Consider the following 7,148-nt stretch of genomic DNA (forward strand, 5'->3'; position numbering starts at 1 on the left):
CTCACAGATTTTCCTCTGGGATGCATATGGGTTGGAGTTTCTAGGTTGTTTGTTCTGCTATGGGAATCCAGAGCTCTCCCATTCCCTCCATTTCCCATGTTTCCTATGCATGGCAGAGCATGCCTCATCTCCTGGGCTTCATCCAGTGGGCTTCATCCCTGGGCTTCATCTGCTGGGCTTCATTGGGGCTGACACATTGTGGCTTTCATTCTCCTCTGGGTGCCAGGAGTGAGTGGGAGCTCCTTAATCTTTTCTGGGTTCCAAGTCTCCATGCTGCTCAGCCAGGACAGGTGTTCTAGCAGGCAAAGGGAGGATGCCAACTTGTGCCAGCATATCAAAGCCAATGGCTGGTGAAACAGGCTGGTCCCACCACCAAAGTCTTCCTGTCTCTTCCCTCGGCCCTTTGTCCTATCACTGTCCTTGGCATCATGCTGAGCTGAGGTCTGGGTTGGTTGCTAAGGGGTCTATGGGTGACAGCATCGTACCTCTCATGGGACAGCCACAAGTGCTTTTCCCTCTCTGGTGGTAAAGACAGCAAGACCTGCCTACCCGCAACTGGAGCCACTCAGGATATGCTAGAGTTTCCCAGGGATCTGTCACTCTTAGGGATCATGAGCAAGGTTTTGGCAGAAGAACCTGATCCTTGCAAAAGTCTGGGAAAGGCTGTCAACTACTCTGTGTCCAGTGTCCCTGGTGTCAGCCTGTGCTGGATCATTCTTCCCTTGGAAAGAAGTGTTATGGTTTCCTAGTTCCAAATATTTGCCACCTCCTCCCTGCCCACGGGTTGGTTTGTCTCCGCCAATGCCCCTCTGCCCCCCCCGCCCTGAGTTCTCTGCACTGGCGGGTAGCCCTGTGTGGCATTTCCCAAGGTGTCTGCTGGCGCAGGTGGATGCCAACCAACCGATCCCAACACCTTTCCTTGGGGACAAGTTCTGCCAAGGCAGACAGTCTGAGCCACAGGAGCCAACGTTGGCCAAAGTCAACAGCCTTCAGTGTGACTTCCGTGTGCTTGGCTCGGCAGGGCCCCACTGATGGGGTGAGAAACACCTGATAACACCTTCCACATCACAAAAGCCTCCTGTAGCTTCTCCTGCTGTCCTGCCAGACCTGCAGCTGCTCCTCTGCTTCCCAAATCTCACCTGGATGCAATGAGGAAATATGGGGAAGAGTTTTGAGCACCAGGAGAGTTGAGTGAGCTGAGGGGCTCAGCCTGGAGAAAAGGAGGCTCAGTGGGGACCTTCTCATTCTCCACAGCTTCCTGACGAGAGGGTGCAGACAGGTGGGATTTGGGCTCTGCTCCCAGAGAACAAGGGACAGGATGAGAGGAAATGGCCTCAAGTCACACCAGGGGAGGGTTAGATTGGATATTAGGCAAAATCTCCTCATTGAAAGGATGGTCAAACACAGGAACAGGATGCCCAGGGAAGTAGTTGGAGTCACCATCCCTGGAAATGTTCAAGAAGTGTGTGGATGTGGCACTTGGGGCTAAGATTTAATGGTGAACATAGCAGTGTTGGGGTAACGATTGGACTTGATGATTTCAGAGGCCCTTCCCAGCTTAAATGATTGCATAATTCTGTGATCTTGTTCCAGCCTTGTCTTTGTGCCCCAAGCACATTAAAAGGCTGACAAGGACCAGACAGGGTAAGATTTGATTAAAGTTTAATTAAATACCCCTATTTTAGATTGCCCCTCTGGTATAACACTTAGATGTGGGCTGAGAATGAGCCAGAAAATATTTTTTTCCATGGAAGTTGCCACTTATAGGTAGTTGCCTCTTTAGGGGCACTTTTTGGGAATTGGAGAGAAATATTTCTCATGTGGATCAGCCTGGTGTGCCACTGTCCTCCTGAAATGCAGTAACTGGATTTCAACAGATGCACCTTAAAATGACCCTTTCTTGGCTTGAACTGAGCACTTTGACATGGACCTACTTCCTTACTATTTACCAAAAAAAGGTTTACCTGGAAATCCAAGGGACCACTGTGCCTGTTGTCTTGGTTTTTTTTTAAAAAAAGCACAGATTCTGAAAAATTTGTTCTTGCCACAGATCCAAATGTTCCAGGGTATTAGCATTTATTGAAGGCTAAAAATCCTTTCTTAGCATTTAACAGTTTCATATTATTATTTTTCATTTCTGGTGGAGAGGGCCTGTGGGTTGGGAGAAACCTTGGTGGGAAATGGGAGGAATTCCAATTGGATACAAGGGAAAAAATTTCACCATGAGACTGGTGGAGTGACTGGATAGAGTATGGAGCAATGGTGAAGGGGTCTCTTCATCCTTGAAAACCTCCAGAATTCCCTCCTCCTCAAGCTTTCCCTGTTTATTGCAATTTAGGGGATGTTACATGGGAGGGGGAATAACTCTGGCTAGGCTGGTGTCTCGGGCCACATTTTTTGCTTAAAAAAATAAGTTTTCTAGCTAGAATGAAAAATAGCAACTGTTTTAGGGATTAAATATATGATATTGAATGCAGACAATGTTTCCCAGAAGGTTTAAACATTGCTGGAGTGTTTGAGCACTTCTTGGTGCTCTCTTCATGCCCATCCATTAAAAAAAAAAAGCATTATATAAAACAAAAAAGGAAGGTAACAACTTCTTTTTAATCTGTTTGCGTTCTTAAAAAAGATTATTATAAACAGACACAAAAATCCCAAGCCAGTAAGTAAACCTTGGGTTTCTAAAGCAAATATGTTGTGGTGAAGAGAAAGCTGATCTCCCAGCAGTGTGTGTTTGTGTATGGGATCAGAGCAAAGCTGCCATGCACAGAAGGTTCTTGAGCTAGAAAGTGGAAGCAAACACTGGTGACATTCACAGAATGTGCTTTGGGGTGAACAATGAAAAAACAAAAGGTTTTCTCATGTTTTTCTCAGTGGAAATAATCAGAACTATGGACTTTTCCTTTCCAGGGAAAGTTTTAGACATGAATATCAGATCTTGCAGTTCCAAGGATGGAGAGAGACTGATCAAAGCCATCAGGGTGAGAGTTGGGCTGAGCTGTTCAGGGTGAAAACATCCCGCAGCCACTACATCAAATACTTTGTGCAGTGGACTGTGGAAAATAGTATTTTTGTAACGACTTCCACTTAAATTCATGTCTCTTTCTCCCAGCATAGCTTTGTGTATATGAGGCAGGACACAAGGCAGCGTTTTGGGACAGCTCCAGAAGAAAAGCCAATAGGTGGAACACTGCTAGGAGTAGCAAGGAACAGCATCTCCAGAGCCCATGATGAAAGACAGATGCAAGGAGAAGAGACATCTCCTCCCGGAGACAGAGGAGCAAGGATGAATGCTACTTTTCCTTTCCCTTTCTCCTTTCCTTGGAGAAGCTGTTCTACAAAACCCTCCCAGAAAGAACAGAGGACTTGACTGGGGGGAACCAGCTCCATGTCAGCCCAGCAAACCGTGTGGGGTCCCAGTCATGCCCAGTAACAGATTTTTAGGATTGACACTCCTCAGAAATGCCACTGGTATCAAGAAAGGATTCGACAGTCTTTGTTTTGTAATTAGAGATGTGCCTTGAGGTGCCCTGACTTGTCCACAGAAATCCCACTGCTTCTCAAAGCAGAGCCTTTGGGTAAACATGGACAAACCCAACCTGCTCAGTGGAAATTCTGGGGCTAGAGGGACACACATGCTCATGTCCAGAGAGTGTTTCTAGGTACATCTTCCTTACCTCCCCCTCCCAAGGATTTTGGACTGATTTACATATATCCCTTTTCTCTGTCACTTGCATCCCACTCTTTTATTCCTTTTCTACAATCTCTGCTACTGTGATATTTCTCGTCACTATTAAAAGATGTGTAAACTCTTTGTGGGAGAAAGTGGTCACCTGTTTTAGATAATTTTGAAAATGTTCCTCTAGGGAAGAGCAAATACAGACTTTACACCAGCACTGACACTTATGTGAATGAGGCCTTTAAGAGCAAAGCTTGGCCTGAATGCCTTGTTTTGTTGATTTGAATCAAAAAGTAGATCATAGAATCATGGAGTCTTGGAATATCCTGAGTTGGAAGGGATCAAGTCCAACTCTTGGCCCTGCACAGGACAACCCAAGAATCTCCCCACGTGTCTGAGAGCATTGCCAATATGCATCTGGTGATAGTCCACAATATGCAGTCTGTGAGCCTGGGGAACTGGGACAGTGCTTGGCTCCCATAGAGGCTGGCGATGAAGTTGCCAGAGGAATTTTAGCAGTCACTTGAGTGAAAAGTGGCTGTAACATCACTACAATTGTGCTTCAAAGAGAAAGGGATCAGACCAGGCACGTGGGGGCACAGCAACACCACGAAGAGAACGATGCTGGTGCATGGATGTGGAAGGGTGGGATTTGCCTGCTCTTGGGGTGGCAATGTCAAAACAAGGAAGGAAGAGTAATGGGAGGCTTCAAAATAGATTATCAAGAAGATCTTGCTGATTGTAAAGCAGTTTTAAACCAGATACCTGAGAGAATGGAGAAGGGCTGTTTGTGGGCACACAGAGTAGGAATTAATCACAAAGCAAAGCAGTGATTCTGTGGGTTATGACCCTGACCCCAAACTCCACCAAAACTCCTGGGTGACTCTTGCAGTCTGCACCCTGCCCTGACATAGCCTGCCAGTCTCCAGGGTGACTCACACAGCTACAGGATTTTCCAGGAAAGCACACACAAAAATAGGTGGATACATTGCCCTGGTGTCAAACATCAACACCTATCCCAGATCCACCACTGCCATTCAGAAAAAGCTTGTTTGCAGAAGACTTTGATTGTGAGCGCTGTATTTCTGGGGGCTAACACACAGTGCAGAGGGACTGTCAGCCACCGGGCTCCTGTCCCACCTCAGCTTGGGGACAGGGTGGTTGTCCTGCAGGGAACAGCCACCTCTCCCAGGGAGGAGAAACATATGCATCTTCATGCTCAAATCTGACACTTGGTCCCTAAGCGTTTGTCTCATGAGGACATTTAAAATGATTTCCTGAGTGGTGTTTTCCTGGGGACAGTTGTGTTAAATATTAATTGATGGGATGATATAAGGTGTCATGCCTTATCAGCAGGTAGAGCTGAGAGCTGGGGTGGACAAGGAAGTCAGGGCTGAGGATGGCTTCTGTGGAAATCACAAATCTGTGTATGCAAATAACTCCATGTTTAGTAAATACCTGACTGATGGAGTCATGGCATTTATAGAAGAGGTGGAGGGAGTGGTGGCATGTACGTGAAGGGATGGATGCAAGTCTTCACCCAGAAGAGAATAATAACGTAAAAATGTACAACCAGCAGCCACAAAGGCTTCTAGGGCCTTCTCCTCCCATTGGATTACTGGATTATTTTTTCAGAATCTAATTGTCCCACTTTGAGCTACACAGGATTACTGAACTTCATCCTAATATAGGTTGGGTGGTAGGTCACTACCTTATGCAGCCCTACCACTCCAGGTCCCTTTGGTTCAGAGGTGAGATCAAGCAGTCACAGGATGGTGGCTTTACAGTTGAAGTACAGTTATCACATTTAGTACTGTAATAATTAATTGATTTATTTTTCCAACTCTGTCAAAGGTGATGGTAGATCTTGGACAGGCACCTTAGAATTTTCTGCATCATTTTGGGAGAAAACACTTTGATGTAGTTGGTCAGAAATAGAATTGCAGTGTTGGGATGTGGGAGAAGCTGCAGAGGGACCCTGTTAAGGGTGACAACACTTCCTAGGCAAACATGAGAATCATTTACAAGGTAACTGACAGGAGGGGAATAGGAACAGCTGCGTCAAATGTGAGTCCCACTTGAGCTGTGCCTGGAGATGGAGAGGTCATGGAGATGGAGAGATTTAGCCCAGGCTACAGAGAAGTCAACCCTTTGGTTGCATTTTGGACCAGGCAGAGGCTTACCCTGACGTGTGAACTTACAGTGGCTATTTGGCCGCTACACTCAGGGTTCCCAGGACAACATCACCCTAAGGCTGCCCCAGCTGTGGGACTGCAGAAGGATCACTGCAGGGAGCCCAGGGTCCTAAGCACTGTCCTCCCCCTCCACTGGGACCAGTGGGTGTGTAACCTGCAATGCTGCTCTTTATTTTGGGGAGTTCATCCTCCAAGACATGCAGATGCATCCCCTGCGTCTCCTCAATGAGTTAGTTCTGAGGTGTTTCATAACTTGCAAACAAGGAAAATACACACTGAGTTTGACTACTCAGTTTCAACTGAGTTACTTTTATGTCAACAAAGCATCCACCTCTTTATCTAGCGAGGCCACCATGGCCATGACATAATCCCACAGCACTGCTCTTGTGTGCCTGGAGGAACGTGAACAACTACCCCACCAATGAAAACCAGACACCCACACACACAGGTGAAAGAGAAATTAATTAGGACTGAGTCCTAAGTGTGGTTTGTCTTTGGTTGGTAGTCAAAAGGGCTTGTCAGGCAGTGCTCAATGCAAACAAAGAGAAATGGACCATAGCAAGGCCTTCAAAACACCTTTCACAGGAGGATCTTGGAGGATTTGTAGTGGCTAGTGAAGCCCTTGTGGTCCTGAAGGAAGAGCAGGCCCAGCAGGCACAGGCAGCAAACTCTGGCAGAGAAAACATGGAATTGTGAAGTGAATCTGATTCAGAAAGGACGTGGGAAAGAGGAGAAAACTGAAGGCAAAGTGCTGGCAGTCATGACAGGGAGGAGCAGAAGAGCTGAAGGAACCAGTTCCCTTGCCCCAGCAAAAAGTCACTTTTTGGTCAAAGGCTGGCAAGGAACCTCCTTCACTCATCCTTGCTGCAGGGCAGGAACTGAGGCCACAGCCATAGGGCTGTGTTGGCATGACTGCACCTTGAGAAGAGACAGAAGAGCAAAGAGAGAACCACCGCACTTTAAACCTGCCACCCTGCCCTCCCAAGGGAACAGCAGCAGCCCAGGCTGGTTCTCAGAGCATCCCCTGGTGAGTACAGCAGCCACTTTCACAGCAGGACAAACCCCGTGGTGGTTGAAACACACTTTTTTCTGGGCTGCCCAACACAGCTGCCATTGGTCTGGTCTATGTGACACCTACAGAGGAAATCCCTGGTTGTAAGGAACTGGCATGGCTTTGGCAATGCAGTCTGCACGTGTGCTCCAGGAAATGTAAGGAGTTCAAATGGAGAGAAATTATCCAGAGCAAACACTGAGCCTGGGAGAAATTTCTCGAG

The sequence above is a fragment of the Lichenostomus cassidix genome, chromosome 10 (assembly GCF_008360975.1).
Source record: "Lichenostomus cassidix isolate B80296 chromosome 10, HeHo_3.0, whole genome shotgun sequence".
NCBI classification, from domain to species: Eukaryota; Metazoa; Chordata; class Aves; order Passeriformes; family Meliphagidae; genus Lichenostomus; species Lichenostomus cassidix.